The following is a 22,348-nucleotide window of genomic DNA, read 5'->3' on the forward strand; positions in this document are numbered from 1 at the left end:
CCCGGTGTGCTGAACATCACCACCACCACCGGTCAATCGGAGAAAATCATTCAAACATCAAATTGATGTCCATTGTTAGTTCCCGCAACGCAAATCCCGTGCCCGTGCCACAATGTCCCTCCCCAGCAAACACTTTGGCGCTACCGCACTGCTGCGCTGCTTCGAAGTTCCCCGAGGGAACACCGTTATCCGCGCGCTCGCGCTATTCTAATTAGGTTACACCCCAAGCCGTCTCATCATGAACGGCGTCGTCGTCGTCGCCGTGGTCGTGGTCGTCTCTTATGGAGCACACGTTCCCCATCTGCTTCCCGGACTCTCTCTCTCTCCCTGAATGGGACTTTCAAGTTCCCCCCTGCCTCATTCGAGACGACGACAACTGTTGAGGCTCGGGCGAGCAACACCATCCCAGCATCTTGGTCGTGCCGGTTGAGTAACACGTTGACCTAGAAATCTTGGGTCGCCGCACCATCATCGAACTAGCTGAACGACCAAACAGAACTTAACCCGCCGGTAGGTATTGATGGCCGGCCAGCACCGCATAGGAGAGGTACTAAAACACAATTGACGGATACCGGTTTTGGGTTCACGATCGATCGATTGTGGAACGTATTTTCTTCTCGAGAGGTGCGGTACCTCTACCAATAAGCGCCACGCCAATCTAGTTGAAGAGAGGTCGATCGGTCAAGTTGGGGAAGATGATGGGAATGGCAGATCTTCTTGGATGAGGTGAGCTACGAAACTGCGAACATAACCGGAAACAATTGGACGCAGTTTGCGCGCTGATGTTTTGGTGCGTAGATTTCACGCAGTTTATTATGATGGATTGCTGGAACCTCCTAGCTAGAGGCTGCGAATTTACCTGTGAGACTTGCTGATGGGAATTTTGTGTGGTAGACTGGGATTACCGCACCAGGGCGTGCGAAATTTATGAAAACCGCAATTATGAAACCATCATCAGCTTGTTTGGTTTATCGTTGGTTCGGGGTTAAATCTAGCATATCGGTCGGGGAGGTACGATTCGTACCGATTTTTTTTAAATCGAAGTTTATCGGAAACCTTTTGAGGAAAAGTACCGTAAAATGATAACTTTGATAGATTTTCTGCAGACTTTTTCAGTAGTCAGTTCAGTAGTTAGTAGGTTGGTTAATTACCCGAGCAAAGTTTCATAATAAACAGATAACATACTGTGTAATCTGATATCAAACATTATAAATTTTGATTTTGATAAATTTGATCTAAAAAGGTCTCCAGCTAGCCTAGTGGTTAAGGCTCTGGATCGCGAATCCGAAGACGGCGGGTTCGATTCCCGTTCCAGTTGGGTAAATTTTCTCGACTCCCTGGGCATAGTGTATCATTATACTTGTTTCACAATATACAAATTCATGCAATGGCAGGCAAAGAAAGCCCTTCAATGAAAAACTGTGGAAGTGCTCAAAGAACACTAAGTTGAAGCGAGGCAGGCCAAGTCCCAGTGGGGACGTCGAGCCATGAAGAAGAAGAAGAAGAAGAAGAAGAAGAAGAAGAAGAAGAAGAAGAAGAAAAAGAAGATCTAAAAACCCAAACATATTTGACCACACACTTAAAAGATCTACTCTCCCTATCCTCTAAATGTGCTATATTGCCACAATCCCTCACACTTGTTAAATCCAATGACCAAACCGTATTTTAGTTCGATTTTAGTCCGATCAAACACAGCAATATAAAACCGCTTGACCACAATCCAATCTAAAGCTCATATATGATATGCGTAAGTTTAAAATTATCCCCATGAACCCAGCCGCCAATATTGACTACTTTATATGATGTAGGACACCATAAGAGTTGTAACCCTTTCAGACCTGACGTATCGAAATCAAAAGTTTTATATAAATTGACTAGTTCATAGGTTTCCAAACTTTCAAGGGGCGCGACCCCCTTTGGCCAGCAGACGTACTTTTCGCGACCCACCATAGAAATTCTCTCATTTGTTGTATGTTACAGTAAGATATTCGATTTTCCCTCGCTACCCCCTGGATGAAGGCCGGCGACCCCCCTGGGGGGTCGCGACCCACAGTTTCGGAAACCATGGACTAGTTGATTATTATCGAGTATTTGTTTGAGGTTTCAAAGTTGTAAATTGTGTGAATGTTAATTGTTCTTTCCAAAAGTCTAATATATTCGGTAAAAATAGGCCCTGAAGAAGGTCCGATCCGAGGTCCAAAACGTCGACGAAAATAACAAATTATCAACGCTAAAACCAAAGACTAAACATGATCAATTGTTAGGTAGATTTTAACGTTTCATTTTTTTTTATTTAAAAACAACTGTTTCTGGGTCGAATTATATGAGGGAATCTTGTTGCTTTACCTTTTATGGAAATTTCAATTGTTATTCCTTGTATTTAAATTTCGTTCATTTTCTAGAACGAGTTTGAATTTGAAATATGAGAAAAAAAACGGCGAAGATATGAACTTTCTTGCCGTCTTTAAGAAGTGACTAAAACGTTCAATTAATATCAAAAGCTTTATTCGACTAATTGTATCGCCAGTTGGAGATAAAAGCTAAACCAAGTTTATAACCGTACAGAATATACAACGTTTTCGGAATATCTGCACAATTTCAACTTTAGGAAAATTTTAAGATAAGATTTGAATGTACAAAGTCCTTAACAATAGAAAAAAAAACTCATTATTTTCAGAATGGGATCTGAAATTATAAAACGGCTGAGTTATGAGTTTAGTAGGTACCATAAATCCTTAAAAGTTGAGTATAAGAGCTAATTTGAAGTGGCAAATTTAAAGTTTTGATTTTGAAAAGTTCCCTTCATTACAGTCCTTATATCGCACTACGGCTCTGGAGCCTTAAAGCAAAACTGCATGCATTTTCTTTTATTTTGTTTTTGATTCTTCAATGAAGAAATATTTACAAAACCGAATTTCATACACAGTTAGAGTAAGCATCAAAGTATCTCCTGATTTTTTTTCCGGGTGGAAAAGGAAATTTCGAGAAAAAAGGTTTCTGGAAAATTGATAATCTTTTTCCACCAGGAGGGACATTTAGGAAAAACTTTAGTCCTTACTCTAACCGAGTATGGAAACTGATTTTGAAAACAATGTCCAATAGGACAGATCGGTGAAGTACTAGATTTGTAGTACCTAATGAGCTGAATTTTAGTATGGTGAGAAGGTGAATTCTCCGTTTCGGCAAGGAAATTGTGCAAAAAGCGTGGGTATTATGATTCCTTGCCTTATTTGATGCGGTTTAAGCAAAACTTTGGGCAACAGTGTTGTTGTTTTCTCCATTTCTTGCAACATAAACAACATACAGGGGATGGCCAAAATGTTTGGGATAGGCTACTTTTTTTTCTCTCACAAAAAAATTCAACATGCTGTAACTTTTCATAGAGTGCATCAAGAAATCTCAAATTTTGACTGTTTGTCAACCTATTATATGTGCATCATTGGTACAAATTTGGGCTCGATTGGTCAATCTTTCGCGAAGCTAGAACTGTTCTCGTAAATCATTATTTTTTAGACTTCCAATTTTTGAACTGTCATATCTCCGAAACCAGTAAACCAAATTGAATGAATTTTTTAACGTTTATCAACAATATATTGATACTAAATACGACGTAATAAAATGTAATATTTTCTCACGGCGAATTAAATTATACCGAGTTGAAATTTTTACCCATATAAAGGAAAATAAGTCAAATTTACAATACCACACAAAAAATACCAAATGTCTTCTTCCTTCAATCTAAATAGGCTCTAATATATCTGATTAGAGATAACTTGAGAACAGAAGTGGAAAATCTTTGGATATCAACACTAAAATTTATTGACATTGATGTAAAAAAAATACAATTTTTCGAGAAAAATCCAAAAAGTGTCAATCCATGATAACTTTTTTCAACGTTTAAAAAGAACCTATGTTTTAATAGTTTGTGAAGCACTTACATATTGTTAGTGTACGTTCAAAATTTCATTCAATTCGGTTCACTCATTTCCGAGATATGACAGCTCAAAAATGAGTTGCCTAAAAAACAGTGTTTTACCCGATCGGTTCAAACTTTGCGAAAAATTAACCAATCGAGCCCAAATTTGTACCAATGATGCACATATAATAGGTTGACAAATAGTCAAAATTTGAGATTTTTTTATGCACTCAATGGAAAGTTATAGCATGTTGAACTTTTTTGTGAAAGAAAAAAAGTTGCCTATCCCAAACATTTTGGCCACCCCCTGTAGTTATCCAAAGTTTTGCTCAAACAGCATCAAATTAGACAAGGAATCATAATACTCACGCTTTTTGCACCATTTCTTTCCTTTTAACCCTCCGTGGACCAGCGTGGATTTATCTCTGGCCCATGCTCCTCTTCCCTATTCTCCACGTGAACTTTTACCTTGAAATGTATTTTTTTGTGTAGTTATTGATGTTTGTTGACTGTGAGTGTGACACCTTGTCTTCGAAAATGTTTAAGGTGCCGATTTTCTGAAAGTCCTCGCCAAAAAAGTAAGGAAAATGCATTTGTTTACTCGAATTGATGGACCCCCCGTTAGTTAGAGCCACAACCATGGCCACAACAATTTTTGCGGACCCCTCGATTTTGATCAAATTGTGGCTCATTTAAGGACAAACGTCTTGAAATCTCGCTTCAACAATGCATTAGAACTTTGAACGCACAAATCTCAAGAAGCAAGCTTCAAACAACAAAGCATTTACGCCGAGGACCTGGGATCGAATCCCACTCCCGATATACTCGCAAAATGTGAGTTCTTCCTTCGGAAGGGAAGTAAAGCGTGGGTCGTGAGATGAACTAGCCTAGGGCTAAAAATCTCGTTAATACAGATACATATAAGAAAAACAAAGCATTTTATTATTCTGTTCTTACTCACTTGTAATAAGCTTAAAATAAGAAGATCGGGTGCGCTGGTTTTGTTTACGAAGAGATTTGTGCCCTCGAAATCGTGAGTAGGTCCCAAAGTCGGGCATTGTGGCGGTTATTTTGGGATTCTAACAAGTCTGTCCTTGAACCGTTATAACTCGAAAGTATGTATGTATGTATGTACAATCCATCTCCCACAGACCGGCAGTGCTTTTATGGAAGAAAAATGTCTGCGCCAATTTTTAACTTGTATCCATAGATGCAAACACTTTTAGTCCTGGAGATGGAAGGCAAATATGACAGGGCTTCCACGTACATCTTGAGGTCATTTTTTGAAACAGTAAGCCCCGCATTGATGCATCCGGATATCAATTGTATATCTGAAATGCATTAACACTTCCCGAATTTGCATTTTTGTTTCTGGCGCATATTTGGTATGGTAAATATCCCATGTGTAAATAAAATGACGTTTTTTTTAATTAGAAAGATCTCACCAAGTTCTTCATAGTCTGCCGTGATGTAGTTGTATTCTTATATCTCCATTGGTGCAGCAACGACCGAAATAGAATTGATTTCATTGCCGCGTTCGTGGAGCGATCAACCGAGTCAGTGATTACTGGCATCACACCGAAACTCCCGAATGATACTACGCTGAATAATTACACTTTCACACGCGGAAAACTGGCTGGGTGGCGTAATACCAGTCCAACCACCAGCGAAATCGTCATACAAATTTCGTTTTGAGAACGCGCAAAAAAATGACAAGCGGTTAAAGTAGACACCCGTTTGCGACAACGCTACCCGAGCAGGAATGAATAACTGCCCCATAACTAGAGCATACCAAAGTCAGGTATCATACCAAGATTAGGTATTGGTCGGTTATCCAGGTATTGAAAATAACTTATATTGGTATTTTGTAGGTTTTGATGCAATACCTCAAGGAGTTATTGGTTTGGTGTTGAGGACTGCATGAATTATTATTGAATTATGAAAAAATCGCTATTTGAATGTGTTGTGAACGAGCATTCGTGAACCCCATGATCGGCTCGGCTCGTGTCTATCACGACGACGGATAGACGACGACCGCCGCCGCCGACGACGACGACGATGACGAACATATAGCAGACCAGAACGCCATCATCTGCAACAGCAGCAAGATGCTGCCCGCGCGCGCTCTCCGCGATGTTACTTTTAATTTGTAGTAATTGTAATGTTGTGTAAATAATGTATATAGTCCAATAAATGTGCTTGTTTTTATTATCGTAATGTCCGGTTGTGGAAGTTACTCTCTCGGCCGCATATCCTCATCCCCCGGACATGAAAGTGGCGACGAGGTTTAGCAGTCGGTTGTGAAAGCGCACGACCGACTCAACGGATCCTACGCGGGAGGGAAGATGGACGCAGAGCATCATCATCGTCGCACAGCAGAACCCGGCAGGAGTCGCACATCGTTAATGTCCTCCTGCAGGCGCACGGGTTTGCTTCCGAGTGATGATCATCAATCCCCATCATCCAACGCCATCACCGAATCTGGCAACCCAGTGGAAGTCCAGTGGGAGTCCGAACGCACAGTCAGCGTCCTCCCATGGCAGCTCGGTTCGATTCGCACGATGGATATCCCCTTCAGCATTGGCCAAAGGAACTGGCAATCAAAGTCCATCAGGAGTGGTACACTACTTGGCCGTGTCCTCCAATGGCAGCACGATTCGTTCCTGAAGTCGTTTGCTCCCCGTTATCCGTCAGCACCGCACCATTCGGACTATGGAGTCAAGCAGGAGTCTGATGTCCCACACAAAGCATCCTCCTGCATCACCATTCTTCATTCATCCAGAAGATGGCCGCTTCTCAACACAAACAGGAGCCAACACCATTCGAATCGCACAGCCCAGCAGAAGTTGGATGCCACACAGCCAGTGTCCTTCTGCATCAGTTCGGGTTCGATTGCGAATGTGCGCAGCGTCATCGGATGCATCCGGTCTGGTCATTCAGCTGCAACTGGTAATTCTTCACCTACCCCAGACAGTCAGCATCCTGCGGCTGCGCGGCGTCCTTTTAATGCAGCAACCAACAGTTGGCAGCATCAATCAAGACTTTCTTCGTCGCATGAAGAAGTGTTTCTTGATTCCAGGTTCGTCATATTAAAAGGGGGAGATGTTGTGAACGAGCATTCGTGAACCCCATGATCGGCTCGGCTCGTGTCTATCACGACGACGGATAGACGACGACCGCCGCCGCCGACGACGACGACGATGACGAACATATAGCAGACCAGAACGCCATCATCTGCAACAGCAGCAAGATGCTGCCCGCGCGCGCTCTCCGCGATGTTACTTTTAATTTGTAGTAATTGTAATGTTGTGTAAATAATGTATATAGTCCAATAAATGTGCTTGTTTTTATTATCGTAATGTCCGGTTGTGGAAGTTACTCTGTCGGCCGCATATCCTCATCCCCCGGACATGAAAGAATGGAAAAATCGCCGATTATTATTTAGGTATTACCATACCTGATGTCATTATTCACGTGTTATTCACAGAATACACACCAGTTATTATTTTAGGTATTTTACCTCTTATGCAGGGCTATTTAACCGTTATGTGGCCGGCAAACTTTTTGCTTTTTTCTACACCGTGTATTTTAAATGGGTGCTGGGTACCCGGGTACCCTGCCGGCCACATAAGGGTTAATACCTCATTCAGGTTGTAGGTATTTGGTTTTCCATACCTGAGTTAGTTATTCTTCAGCCATTTTCTCCTGCTCGGGTAACTTCGCCACCCACGTTTTTTTTTTCTCACTGGTTTGTCAAAATTCACTTTGCTTCAACATTTATTCACAATTCAACATTCTAATTTAAGCAAAATCAACGCGTTCACACGTGACAGAACTTTCCGGGTGGCGTAGTACCAACCAAACCACCAGCGGAATCATCCGCGTTCGCAATTGTCTCACGCGAAAACGAAAACATTGGATGCGCGGGTGTTTATGTTGTAACATACTGCGAATGCATATGGTTTGGTTTATTGATGTTGTGAGGTGCATACCGAACTGAATCATTTAGTCTCCTACCCCCTTCCTCTGATGATAGTTCAATGCAGAATCATTTGACAGCCTCATTGTGTTGGCATCACTGCATGAACCACTGCTGCACAGCGGATATCGAACATGCGCGATCGCGGGCTTCGCCATCGCCATTGCGAAGTACAGTGTCGAACGGTCAGGACGTATCTACGTGGATCGGTGTGTCTCGTGTCGAGTTATCCGTACAGTAATATTCCCGCAGGCTGTTATTCGCGTATTTGGTCGTGTATTTACATTGGCGATCCTGCCAGGAGGCTTATTATGTAAGTATTATAGTGATCAAAGGAATTGAAACGGAATTGCTCGGCACGGGAGCATAAAGTGAAAATTTGACGAAGTTTGTTGGTGTGTAATGGAAACCACCAGGAGTAACAAAATGGCGGCTAATGAATAGCTGGGAAAACAGTAAAGAAAACTGTACAGAAAGGTGTGTGTTTCAAAGGGTTTAAAAGACGAGTAATGGAAACCGTCTGGGAAAATTTCGAGCCTTACGGAAAATAGACGTGTAATGGAAACCGTCGAGGAGCAAGGCAATAGTCAGAAATGGGTGCGTAATGAAAACCGCCTGGAAATACCTTGCCATGCTGGACACCTGGCGGATGTGTAAAGAAAACACTACTTAGTAAAAAGTCACATGGGAAGCACTAATCGGCTCAAAATGAAACGGTAACGAAAACCGTATTCAATTGACGTATTGAACTTTTTTCCTTTCGCCAAACATGTGGGAAAAACGCTCTAGGTGCTGGTCAAATAAAAGTTTATTTGAAAGACTCGCAAAAACATGGATCGTGAAAATTAATAACAAGGTCTAAGTGCTACTCTCTCTTATTTTGCTATTTGCAGAAAGTTGGTAAGAATATTTCGAATAGTGGAAATGTCGGACGAGGGCAAGTATGTTCGTGCGTACCGCTTCAGCGACGATGATGACGAAGAAGAGAACGAAGAAGCCGGAAGATATGTTCGTGCTCCGGTGCTCTCCAACGAAGAATATGGGTACGACAGCGAAGAAGAAGACAACCTATGTGTAGCAACAACGGACGTTGAAAAGGAGAACGAAGTGCTTAAGGAACAACTTGCGAAGCTGAAGAGGACAGTAGAGGAGATAACATCGAGGAACAAGCGAACCCGGGACGCTGGTGTCGAAAGTAACGATGCTGAGGAAAGTTGGACTTGTTCTCGTAACCACCAGTCAACAATCGAAAACGCTCCCAACATCCGCTGGGACCAGATGAAGCCTTTCCCGAAGAACATCCCTGCCAACAAGATGTGGGAAGAATGGACGAAGTATATTGAGAACTTCGAAATTGCTGCCCTGTTGTCCAACGCTGTCGACCCTGTGCGCCGATCCCAACTTCTTTTCCTATCGATGGGCGAAGAGATGCAGGGAATAGTTCGCGCTGCTAAGCTAAGGCCAAACCTGAACGACAACGATTGTTATGCACTTTTCGTGAAGAACGTTGAAAATCATCTTCGCTCCATGACCGATACCGCAGCAGAGCATGAGGCTTTTTCGTGTATGCAGCAGGAGCGAGGGGAAACAGTGGTCAATTTTCACGCCAGGCTCATGGAGAAGGTGAGTCTCTGTCGATATAGTCCAAGCGACCAGGAGCGTTTTGTCCGGGCACAGCTGCTCAAAGGTAAAAATAACTTGAATGCTAAAAGAAAAAACTATTAGTTACTCCTTAATTGATTCATATTATTTGAAGGGATGGCAAACCGGGAGCTGGCGAAAACTGCAAGAACATTCGGCCATGAAACTAACTTCATTGTCCAATCGGCGACACGTGACGAGTCATACAGAACTGAATCTGCGCAGGCGAGTAATACGTACGATTCGGTGGTCAACCAGGTGTACAGCAGGACTCCGTTCAGACCTCCAGCGAAGCGCTACGGCAGCTTTGGGAAACTTGGCGAACCCCGTAACAAACAAGGCCGTTTCGATAACCGTTCTGTTAACAGCCGACAAGAGCATTGCCCAAGGTGCAATAAATGGGCGCACAAGAATCGCCCGTGTCCGGCATTGAGACTTAAGTGTCACGAATGTGGTTCCTTCGGTCATTTCGCGGTGGTATGTAGAAAGAAACGGATCAATGCCATCGATGATGCCAGCCCTCAGGAAGCGAAAGTAGAGCCTAAGGAAGAAGAGGTAAAATGAGTTGATATTGTTTTCAGTGAATTTCGAGAAATATAATTGATAACTTCAGAGCATAAAGTTTTTTTTTGTCTTCTATTCTTGACAACAGCTCAATGCATTATCTCTAGAAGACGTCCTAATTGAATGTCGAGTGGGATCTTCCAGTCCCGTTAAATTCCTTATCGATTCAGGAGCGGATGTCAACGTGGTTGGTGGAGATGATTGGGTAAGTCTACAGGTCGAGTACACATCGGGGGATGCTAAACTAGAGCCCATCGAGATATCTTCGAACCGAAACCTGAAAGCGTATGCTAGCAACGTCCCAATGAAAGTAGATTTTGCTTTCAAAGCAGAAATAGAACCACTACGGTCCAAGGACAAAGTCGCAGCAGAATTCGTCGTGGTCATGGATGGTAAAAGATCTCTTTTAGGCAGGTCGACTGCAAGCGATTTGAAATTGCTGTTCGTTGGCACACAGGTGAATACCTGCGAAGTCACGCCAAACAAAACGTTTCCGAAGATGCCAGGTGTCGAAGTCAAGTTTAGCGTAGACAAAAGCATACCACCGACCCGTAATGCTTATTACAATATCCCGGCCGCGTACCGTGAGGGTGCTCGCAGTCGACTGTTGGAAATGGAGGAGAGTGGTATTATAGAAAGGGTTACCACAGCACCAGATTGGATAAGCGGGATGTCGGCGGTGGCAAAGGGAAAAAACGACTTCCGGCTCGTCGTGAATATGAGAGCACCAAATCAAGCCATCAAACGCGAGTACTTCCGTTTGCCGATGTTGGATGAGATGAAGATCAAGCTACATGGTGCAAAATTCTTCACCAAACTGGACCTGAAAAGCGCATATTATCATTTGGAGCTCTGCCCAGAATCACGCGATCTCACAACGTTTCTGGCGGAGAACGGAATGTTCAGATTTACGAGACTTATGTTTGGAGTAAATTGCGCGCCAGAGATTTTCCAAAGGGAAATGGCTAGAATTCTGGAAACCATTGAAAACAAAATAGTATATATAGACGACGTTTTGCTGTTTGCCGACACCTTGGAGGAATTGCATGAAACAGTGGCTCAGACTCTCGAAATTCTAAAGGCGAATAACCTTACTCTAAACGAAGAAAAGTGCGAGTATGACAAAACACGAATTACATTTCTTGGTCATGAGCTAGATGAGGATGGCTTCCACATTGAAGAAGCAAAGGTTGATGCTATTCAAAAATTTCGTCGTCCTTCGACATCTTCAGAGTTACGGAGTTTCCTCGGACTAGCATCATTTGTAAGCCCGTATATAAGAAATTTTGCGAGCATATCGAATCCACTGTGGTCGCTGGCTGGATCGAAATCTTGGATTTGGAGTGAACAGCATGAGAAAGCATTCAACGAGATAAAGGATCGAATAATTCGTTGCACCGTTTTGTTGGGCTACTTTTCGGAGCATGAGGATGCCGTGCTATATACGGATGCTTCACCAAACGCACTGGGTGCTGTGCTGGTGCAGGAGTCAGCAGGTAGAAACCCTCGAATTATCAGCTTCGCATCAAAGGCATTAACAGATACGGAAAAACGATATGCTCAGAATCAAAGGGAAGCCCTAGGTGCCGTCTGGGCAGTGGAGCATTTTTCTTATTTCTTGCTGGGCAGACATTTTACTCTACGAACGGATGCCAAAGGAGTTACCTTCATTTTAAACCGTTCCCGCGAATCTACGAAAAGAGCACTAACCAGAGCAGATGGTTGGGCGTTAAGACTTAGTCCGTACAACTACACTGTGGAATATGTTAAAGGTAGCGATAATATTGCGGATCCATCGTCTAGATTGTACCAAGGCGTAGACAAACCTTTCAGCGAAGAATCGAGTCCCTGGGAAGTAGCCCACATAGAAGCGAATGTTGCCAAATTCCTGTCCGAAGATGAAATTCGCGAATTCACTTCCAGCGATAAGACTCTACAAAGGGTAAAATAATGAAATATGCATTTTATTTTATAGTAAATTCATGTATGCTTGTTTTGTCATCTTAAATTTATCAGGTTATAGAGTCCATGGACTCGGGAGAATGGCCAAAGCGACTGAGTAGGTTCCAGGCAGTTTCGGAAGATTTGTTTGTGAGAGAAGGCATGCTGACTAAACTTGGATGTGTTGTGATTCCGGAGAAACTACGTACCAAAACGCTGGAGGTCGCTCACGCTGGCCATCCTTTAGCAGCAAAACTGAAGAGTATTTTGCGTGAACGTGTTTGGTGGCCAGGGATGTCAACGGATGCTGAAAAGTGGGTAAAGTCATGCAAAACGTGTGCTATGAATGGCAGGCCAGAGAGACCGCCACCTATGCGGCGAATGTTTGCTCCGAAATCAGTCTGGGATACGATCGCATTGGATTTCAATGGTCCATATGCCAGGTTTGGCGGGATATCCATCCTTGTGATAATCGATTACAGGTCTAGGTATGCCATCGCTAAACCTGTTAAATCAACCAGCTTCGACAGCACCAAGAAAGTTTTGGATGACGTGTTCAATAGAGAAGGATATCCCCTGGCAATCAAATCTGATAATGGGCCTCCGTTCAACGGCGTCGACTACAAAAAATATTGTGAAGACAGAGGCATACAAACGATTTTCTCCACTCCGTTTTTTCCTCAGCAAAATAGCTTGGTGGAAAATTTCATGAAAGTGGTTAATAAAGCCATGTCATCTGCGTTACTGAATGCCAATAATTTTAACGATGAACTGCAGGCGGCCGTTAATGCGCATAATGCTTCAGCCCATTCCATCACCAAGATGGCACCGGAAGAAGTTCTGACTGGTAGGAAAATCAGACGGGGCTTACCTTTAGTAAAGCCTGGTAAAGTGAATATTGACGATCAGTTGCTGGACAAAAGGGATGCTGAAGCTAAGCTTTACTCCAAGGCCATCGGCGATTCACGCCGGGGAGCAATACCCTGCACTGTCCACCCTGGTGACGTTGTCATACTGGAACGACAAACAAAGGCTAAAGGCGATACAAGATTCGACGAGAAGCGGTATTCTGTTATCAAAGAGGACAACGGTAGCCTGCTTTTAAGTGATGAGAATGGTCAGTTGCTACGTCGGCATGTCACACAGACCAAAAGAGTACTTGAGTGGCGTAACCCGGATTCCAACTTGGATGTCAATGCGAAAGACGATAATCAGATTCAACAGTCAGCCATGTCCTCAAGATCGTCACGGCAGAGGAGAGCACCTGCCCATCTGTCGGACTATGTGAGACTAACAGAAGCAGATAGTTAAAGGAAGAAAGCTACGACGAATGTTGAGTAGAGTGTATAAATAAACGAGGTGTTGAAATTTACATTGCATACTCACAAAATTTATTTTCCATGCAGTTTGTTTTTCTTATTTTCCTAAGTTCGGGTTTCCCAGTCATTATTCCGAGCGGTACCCCTCTAACGTTGACACATCGGGGCCGGCGAAGCTTGCTGTGATTCCTCTTGGTTGAACGATTGTAGCGGGATGACAAGTTCGACGTAATCGCTATTACCGATCCCATTCAAAAAAAAAGGTCCTTGACCATAATTCTGATATGCAGGGCCAAGTGTGTCATTCCATACAAGGCGTCGATATTACTTTTCATAGCCAAACGTCTGAAATAGATCGCTGTAGTGCAAACACGGATGCTGCGCTAGCTGGAAAAGTTCTCGTGAGCCTTGAACTGGATCTGGAGAATGAAACATCTTCTTAGCTACCTTTATGTGCTATCATTATTGCAGATCATTGTTTACCTGAGGATGGTTTTCTTCCTTAAGTGTTTGGGGAGATGAGCAAAGCTGAAAATTAATGATTACGCGATAACTTTTTCGGAAGAAATTTAGAATGAAGCAGTCACTTTTGATTTGTTTTCATTTTTCTTCGATTTAACGGTGTGCATTTTGACAAAAGCTGCTGTCGTGTAAACTGTTCTAAAAACTGCCATACACTCATGAGCGTCGTTGTCATATTTATGCTGGTAGGGGCAACTGTAATACAAAGCGGTTCATTTGTCCACTGTCTATTTGAGTCAGAGAATCCGCAAGCGGCGCCTGCTGCTTATCTTTTGTGGGTGTGTTAATGTCGACTGACACCGCGTCCTGGGCTTGGTCGAATCCTGCTTGGAAATTAATTTGTGTTGCCGATGGGGATGGTCCGCGAAATCGCATTGTGTTGTTTGGGAAAGCGCGCTCGATGCATGGTAGGTAGGCGTATTTTGTTCGAGTTTGACGTGCCTGCACCCTCCCTGACTTGAGTAGCGTAAATATGTTAAAAATTATGTTTATTTGAGAAATCATGATAAGTGTCCATATATTTAATAGTGGTATCTACGCTCAGTTGTGTGAGGAGTAAGCTTGGGTTTGAGGGCTCGTTACAGTTCTCAAACTATATTTCAATTATTGGGAAAATGATAAACAGGAATCAGTTGTTCAAAGCAAATTCAAATGGACGTGTTTTCAAGCTGTAAGTTTGAGTTTGTGTGCATGACACCGTTCGGCGCCTGGTTCAGCGAGAATTTAAAACTTGAATTATCTTGAAAACAATAAGTATACTTTGTGTCGTTTATGCAGTGTTAGGGTTCCGGGAGAGTGTAGTGTAGAACGTTTTGTGGGAATTCCAGTATGTAGGATTGAGTTTTTTTAGAGAAGAAGGAGGATGTGAGGTGCATACCGAACTGAATCATTTAGTCTCCTACCCCCTTCCTCTGATGATAGTTCAATGCAGAATCATTTGACAGCCTCATTGTGTTTGCATCACTGCATGAACCACTGCTGCACAGCGGATATCGAACATGCGCGATCGCGGGCTTCGCCATCGCCATTGCGAAGTACAGTGTCGAACGGTCAGGACGTATCTACGTGGATCGGTGTGTCTCGTGTCGAGTTATCCGTACAGTAATATTCCCGCAGGCTGTTATTCGCGTATTTGGTCGTGTATTTACAGATGTGTCCTTTGTTGCGTTCAGTTTATTCCTGTGTGGAATGGTTCTAAAGTTTCTACTAAAGGGCGAACATGATTAAATTGCCACACAGAATATATTGTATAACTTTTGATTGCGTTCGCCAAAATAGCTAATTTTTTTACCATGAATAGTATATTATGTGTAGCTAATACCATAAAATTTTCATTAAAATCGGTTGAGTATTGGCGGAGATATCGTTGAAACAAGGAAATTGCCACTTGAGAATCTTGTGCAAACAAACGTTTTGGAAAATATCGCTTTTTTGCCGTTTCAACGCTGGCGCCAAAAATACTGAACCGATTTCAATGAAAATTTTTATGTACGTTAAGTATGTATGTAGAAGTAGTTTGTCAGAATTTCATTCAATTTGATCATACCGTTAAAAAGTTATAGCCATATATGTCGCACTATGTCACAATAAGCAGATGTGGTTTTTGGTGTAGTGAAATTCAAACTGCTCTTACTTTGAAAGTACTCAACAAAAATGGCTGAAATTTTCACTGTAATCAGTTTAACACAACAAATTTACACTGTCAAAGTTTTATAAAAATCGGGACAGTGTTACCAGTTCTACAGTCAAAATAGTGCACGCGGAACTAAAAATGGTCAAAAAGTACCTAAAATTTACCTTGAAGTGATTTGAGTTTGGATATTTACTAGAAATAGTAGTGAACCGATTTCGATCAAATTTTTACCACTTTTTTGATACTATGTTAAGAATATCGAGTGAAGTTTTCAAACGTTTTGATGAGGTAACAAAAAAGTTATAGACTAAGTAATTTTTTGAAATGGGTGCATACATTTTCTAAAATCTCATTTCATGATATCGACAATATATGCGCCAATACTCAACCGATTTTAATGAAAATTTTATGGTATTATCTACACATAATATACTATTCATGGTCAGAAAATTAGCTAATTTGACGAACGCAATCAAAAGTTATACAATATTTTCTGTGTGGCAATTTCATCGTGTTCGCCCTTTATCTGATGGGGTAAAGACGCGCGACAAGATTTCTTTTATAAGATATGTTTTCGTATAGAAAAGTGGACGATTGTGCGCGAAAGTTAGTGTTTATTAATCCATTGTCAAATTACACCACCAACCATAGGTGACTCACACATTGACAATGTACCCTACCATAATAACAAAAATTCCTTCCTGAGACAAACGTGGAGATGCAGCGATTTGTGGTATTCATAACAACCAACGTTTGTCTCACTAACATTCCCTCCCATCCTCGATGACCGCAAGGACGTGGCCGGCGCCGTTATTGACCTTGCTAAAGTCAAGAGCTTTCGAACTGTGTACATTGAGAATAGTAAGCTAGTCCCAAGCCCTATTCATTTTTTCCTTATGCAATTTCGATTGCTTTGGTCAATCACGGAGTAGCAACTACGAATTGTGTGGTCATCTATGCTCATTGCTCATGCTCATGCACTAAAACTGTTTTCTTCTGCTTGTTAAAAATCGATAAACAATAAAAATTCATGGAAACATATTAAGAAGCATTTGGCCATCCAAGGCTACTTGGCAAATTTTGAAGCCTGAAGTAAGCTTTCTACAGAAAAAATCATTAAAAATATCTAAAAAACGTTTAGAAAAAATGAAAGCATATGACATCTGGCATATATTAGCGATAAAGATTACTCTCAGTGTATTTTTTAAAGTCCTTCAATTATCCTGAAATATCTGAGATTACATTATTTCAATCCAACAAGCCATTTTCGAGTTAGGTAAAGAATATGCAAAACAAACATGAATAAACAATTTTGGATATAGGCTCATACATAAGCATAAGTGAATTCCGATTTAAAAGTTATTACTCATGGTCACACATTCAATTGTTTGATTGACTTCCTCACCTATCTTTTTCGCAATTTACACTACTATGCACCAAAATATTGGTACTCGCAACTCGCAACTGGAAGTTCAATTACGATGGCGGTACTAAATCGGAAACCGGTAAAGCGATATCGAAATCTTTTCGATACCTACGATAGCACTATAAGCTATGCAAATGATTAGTGTAAACAGCGTTCCGTTCGATTGTGGGCCCACGAGTGAGCAAGAGGTGCGAAGGTGTCCATCGATGGGAACACGCCAGCCCGAAGATGGGTCTACCTAAAATCGATAAATTTTAAGTTTCCGAGCTTCTGCTTACGGACGGCGAGCTGTTGAAGAATCAGACGAAGAAATCACACCGCCAAAAGGTGAATGATCTCTCCGTAGCGTACAGGTGGATTGGGTAGGTGGTAGCGCAGCGTAGTGAAATCATCGGACCGGTGAAAAACGGGTGACGAATATTTGTCTTAGTGCTGTGCTGTGCTGGGTGTGATGTGATGTTCAACAAGTTGGAACGCGTGGAATGCGAATGTTGAATCATCTTTGGCTGCTGATGCCGATGCCGCGATGGTCAGCTACGAAGGGGTTGGGTTGAGACTTGAGATTGCGGAACGAACGACACATTTCTCCATCGACGACGACGCGACGCGACGGGACGGTGTGTTTGGAAGAAGAATGGCTTTTTGTAAGGGATTGCGTGACACATTTTTCGAATGCCATTGTTACGGAGATCGTGAGGTGATTTCCATAAGAAATCGGGGAGTTTCTTTGAGTCACATGAAGTTCCAAGTAGGTTGGGGTAGAAGATGTACAAATGTAGGAATTTATAAAAATGTTTGATCAGTGTGAACTATACCTGAGAAGCAATATTTTTGAATCCCCATATCATATAGTGACTTCCTATTTGTTATACGATTTCGATTTTCAAACACTTTGTCCCACAATTAATTGCTTGTAAGCTCTACAAAAGGTTTGCAACACTGGCTTTCAACTCGACCACTTTGCAGAGTACTCAACGAGCATGATTTCTCTCAATCAAAACGGCCTTTTCCACGAGTCACTTTGAGGGACGGGAAATCCCTTATCACTTTCCAAGAAAACCCAGACAAACTTTCTCCCGCCGATGTTCCACATTTAGATATTTAGATGACATCGTTCCTTTCTCATGACGTCACAAAGCTCCGTCACAGATCTCTCGGGAGATTCCCCACTCTGATAAACTTCTTAAAGTACTCTCTCGCCACCACCACCACTGCCATCCCATCGAACCCCAAGCCATTATCATACGCTTTTCGCTCACGCCGACCAATCTCCCTGTCTGGCAACGGCGTGGACCCCTACCCGAAACGAAACGAATTCAATCCAATCCATCCCATTAGCAACCCCGTTAGCATTTCGGATTTTAAGCCAATCATTTTCCTAACGGCCGGCCGCGCGCCAAACCATCATCGCCGCTGGACCACACCATGGCGCAGAGCCGCCAAAAACAAACATCGTCAGCGTCTTCGGTATCGCACCGCCGCGCCGACCATGCCATCAAGAAGTGTGTCCGTCCGTCCGATGATTGCCATTTCTTCGAGTCTAGCTGGGAAGAACTGTTGCAATACGATGAGATGTTACAATTTTTGTTTCTTTCAGTCGATAGTAGGAGAAATATATGTTATGCGAGCTTTGTCTATCAGAATCGTCAACGCCCGATCATTCATGCGTCATTCAAACACCAATTATTACTCAATGGATATGGGAAAAATTGAGGGTTTGGCTCGATTTAATATCGTTTACGATATATGGAGGAAATACCTTTATCTCATCCCAGAAGAATGATCATCAATGGAGTGACATTAACTTTCTCAGTCTGGTCACTCCCAGCGGTTGGTACGCGATGTCCCCGTTCAATGGCTGCATTGTGCACACATTTGAATTGATGTCTACATAAAATATTACAACGCTGCACAGTAGGCCTGGCCACTTTAATGCTTGTAATACATTTCTGATGTACTGCAAGCATTAAAAATGACAAGAAAAATGATGAAAGTAGTCGATTCTAACATTAGAACTAGATAGTAACTAAACTAGAACTAGAAGTACTAGACTAGACCCGATCAGATGGAAATAACAACATTTTTACTAACTCTGATCAATTTAGTCAAATACAAGTTTTCAAAAAATACTTTTAGCCCACAAATAAGCTCAACTTTATCCGATCAGAGCAAAATATTACAACAATCATAGTTAGGCTTGTACCACGATTCGAAACCTTTCGGGAATCCGTGGTGTGATTCCCTCAGGAAGTTTTGCTGCGATTTTTCCAAGAATTTCTACTAGGACGCTTGCAGGAATCTCTACTGGCAAAATATTACAACAATCATAGTTAGGCTTGTACCACGATTCGAAACCTTTCGGGAATCCGTGGTGTGATTCCCTCAGGAAGTTTTGCTGCGATTTTGCAAGAATTTCTACTAGGACGCTTGCAGGAATCTCTACTGGTGTTCCTCCAAGAATTCTTCCGGAGATTTTTATAGTAAGCCCTTCAGATATGGCTTTGAGATTTTTTCCAAACATTTGTCCTGTGATACCTCCAGGAGTTGTTTCTAAGGATTTCTTTAGAAACTGGGATTCTCAAGAAATCCTTGCTAGCGTACCTGCTGAACTTTTCCGAAGGGTTTTTTACAGGAATTTGTCTAGAGATATCTCTGGGGATCCATGTAAGCATTTCTAAGAAAAACATCGATGAGTACCTCCAGTACAATTTACACATTAAAAAAAAATAAAAAAAATAGTATCTCCAGTTATTTCTCCAGACATTGATCGAACAATTTATCTCAAGAGATTTTTTCAGGATTTCTCCATAGGTTTCCCTACAGCCCCTCTTGCTATTACTTAAAGAATTGATTTTTTCCCAGAATTTCTCGAATTTTCCCTAAAATTCCTTTATAAATCCTCCTAGAATTTCTTGCTGAATCACTCCAGGATTTTTTTCCAGATTTTTTTCCATAAATTCTTCTAGGGATGTCTCTATGTATTTCTTCAGAGATTGCAATAGGGACTTATTTCAGAAATTACACAAGGAAGTTTCTGGAAATCCTTTAGAGATTTCTACAGAAATTGCTTACGAGATTCCTTCAGGAATTCCTGGACGGTTCCGTCCTGTTATTCCTCGAGAAATTTCTTAACGATTGTTGCAGGGACTTTTTCAGAAATTTCAACAAGAAAATCAGAAACCTCACAGAACCTTAATTTGAAAATGTTTGAGAATCTCTACTCGCCCTTCCCGAGTATAAAAAAAATCAGCAGCATAATTGAATATGTTATTTTGTCATAATAACTGGATAATGGAATCAGCTATTTTTATTTTAATAATAACATAACATATTATGATATGAACTTGTCTGTCATAACAAATATTTTAACAAAAGAATGTTTCTGGAAGACAAATTCAATAACATTAGATTCACGACCAACTCAATTACAGTATATTTGAAAACTTGTATTTCTTTTGTTATTGTTCATCACATATTTGTATATTCTCAGTATAATAATTAAACGTGATCTACATGAAAAAAAATATTACTTATTTGTTTTTAGTGGATGCATCCCAATAACTTAATCATAAGAATATAAGATTTCCGAACAAAATAAATGTTATAAAAAGGAATACTTTGACAGATTTATGATAACATATTAAAATATTGAAGAAATTGCCGAGCAAGAGAATGAAAACAAAGATTACTTCTCTAGATTCGGTAGATTTTCTGAACCAAATCAAGCGAGGATTTATTGGAAATTTTTGGTAAACCTTACGGGGTTACTGACTTCAAATATGTTTCAATGCTTATTGGCACCAGGAATATACAACTGTGTAGGGTGCCTCTCCAAGAAAATATGTCAACGTTTTATTATGGAAACTATTCTATTTGTTGATGCCATCGCCCTTATACCAAAACGCCGTTTTCTGTAGACTCTGTACGCAAACAGCTTAGCTAAAGTAGCATTTTTTGAATGACTATTGTTGCAAAAGTCATTTAGGTGGTGAATGATTAATTAAAAAAAAAAATGTTCATACCAATATGAAAATTTAAACAATTTATTTATGAGAAATGAACCGTTTAGTATCTCGATATTTATCGTGATTACGTTAACAGTGCTTTCTAGATAGTCACGTTTCAAGTTTTTCGTAAATTTCATTTTTTAGCATTCTCAAGGTATGTAAGCATGAAACATCTTTTTCATGTTCATCAACCATACTCAGATGCACATTCGTGTTATTTTCCACGTAGCTAACGATCATATCACTGAATGACTGATTGCTCCACGCATCGGATTAATTGCACCAGTGCTAACCCCTAGCACATACCAAGACCCCATCTTTCTCGGAACGTGATTTGTATTCGCATAAGAAGGATGATGCATTCTTACCAAAGAGATATTGGCCTGTTCACTAGTTGGCAAAGATGCGTTCCTATCCACCACCACAGAGCTCAACAACAACCACTTCGCTCGACATATTGATTAATCCTATCGTTTCTTGTTCAACGCCTTTCCTCCCGTTGCTAGCAGCTAGCAGCCGCAGCAGCATCAGTATTAGCATCAGCATAGGGTTCCTCCGATAGGTGCTGGAACATGATCAACAACATACTTTGCATACAATAAGACCAATAAGTACTGCATCATCTCGCAGTGTAGGTATGGTTCGCTTCATTGCCCTTTTGTCAGTTCCATGAGCTGACGTGTATGTAGGCGCGTACAGTGGTGGACAGAAAAATATTATCAAAAAAAACAAATACAAGATTCTAGTTATGAGCATTCACAGCTCCGCGTACGAATCGCGTAGACGCGATCTTTTTCATTTCAGATGAAATTTTGCTTCTATCTGAAATTGTTTTTCATTTTATTTGTTTTGCAGTATTCTTCACCTCACTTTTGAAGAAAAAAGAGTGCGAAAAAAAATCTAATTTGCTTGTAGAGAAACGGTTTATTGGATAGAAATAATGTCTTCAAAAAATTTGGAGGATATTTGTTGAAGTTTTAGAAAAAAAAATACACTTAGAGTAATATTCATCGTTTATATATGTTATGCGTCATATTATTTCAATTTTCCAAAAATCTTACCCTTTGTTTTTTTGTTTTTTTTTTCTGTAGAAAACCGAATTCTAGAAAGCTATGCATTAAAGTATACCAAGTAGATCAGGATGATCAAATGCTTCGAACTATTTTTTCCCGATTTTTTTTATTTTTCATCGATTTTTAAAACAATCAAAAGGAAACAATTTTCAGCTTGCTGATATAAAAAACAGTTTCTACGTATAAGTTTCAATGAAAAAACTAATCATAGTTTTTTCCTACATCCAATCATACTTAAGTGACAGAAAATTCAAAAATCAAAAAAATAAAAATAAAGAAAAAAATATTTGGAACTTGTTGAATGTTTTTCAAGATTGTCCGAAAATT

The 22,348-nt window shown here is 41.0% G+C and overlaps 1 protein-coding gene and 1 long non-coding RNA gene across 7 annotated transcripts in view; one reads left to right on the forward strand and one right to left on the reverse strand.

Annotated features, from left to right (window-relative positions):
- The window catches only part of LOC109416537 (nyctalopin), a 705,340-nt gene that overhangs the window by 8,716 nt on the left and 674,276 nt on the right, over positions 1 to 22,348 (forward strand). The gene's annotated exons all lie outside the window — the stretch shown is intronic.
- On the reverse strand, positions 9,958 to 14,351 carry LOC134287743 (uncharacterized). The gene is made up of 3 exons (XR_009997505.1): positions 13,844 to 14,351; positions 13,428 to 13,779; positions 9,958 to 10,077 (listed from the first exon to the last, which is right to left on the reverse strand). It is a non-coding gene; the product is annotated as an uncharacterized LOC134287743 (long non-coding RNA).

Source organism: Aedes albopictus, chromosome 2 (assembly GCF_035046485.1).
Source record: "Aedes albopictus strain Foshan chromosome 2, AalbF5, whole genome shotgun sequence".
NCBI classification, from domain to species: Eukaryota; Metazoa; Arthropoda; class Insecta; order Diptera; family Culicidae; genus Aedes; species Aedes albopictus.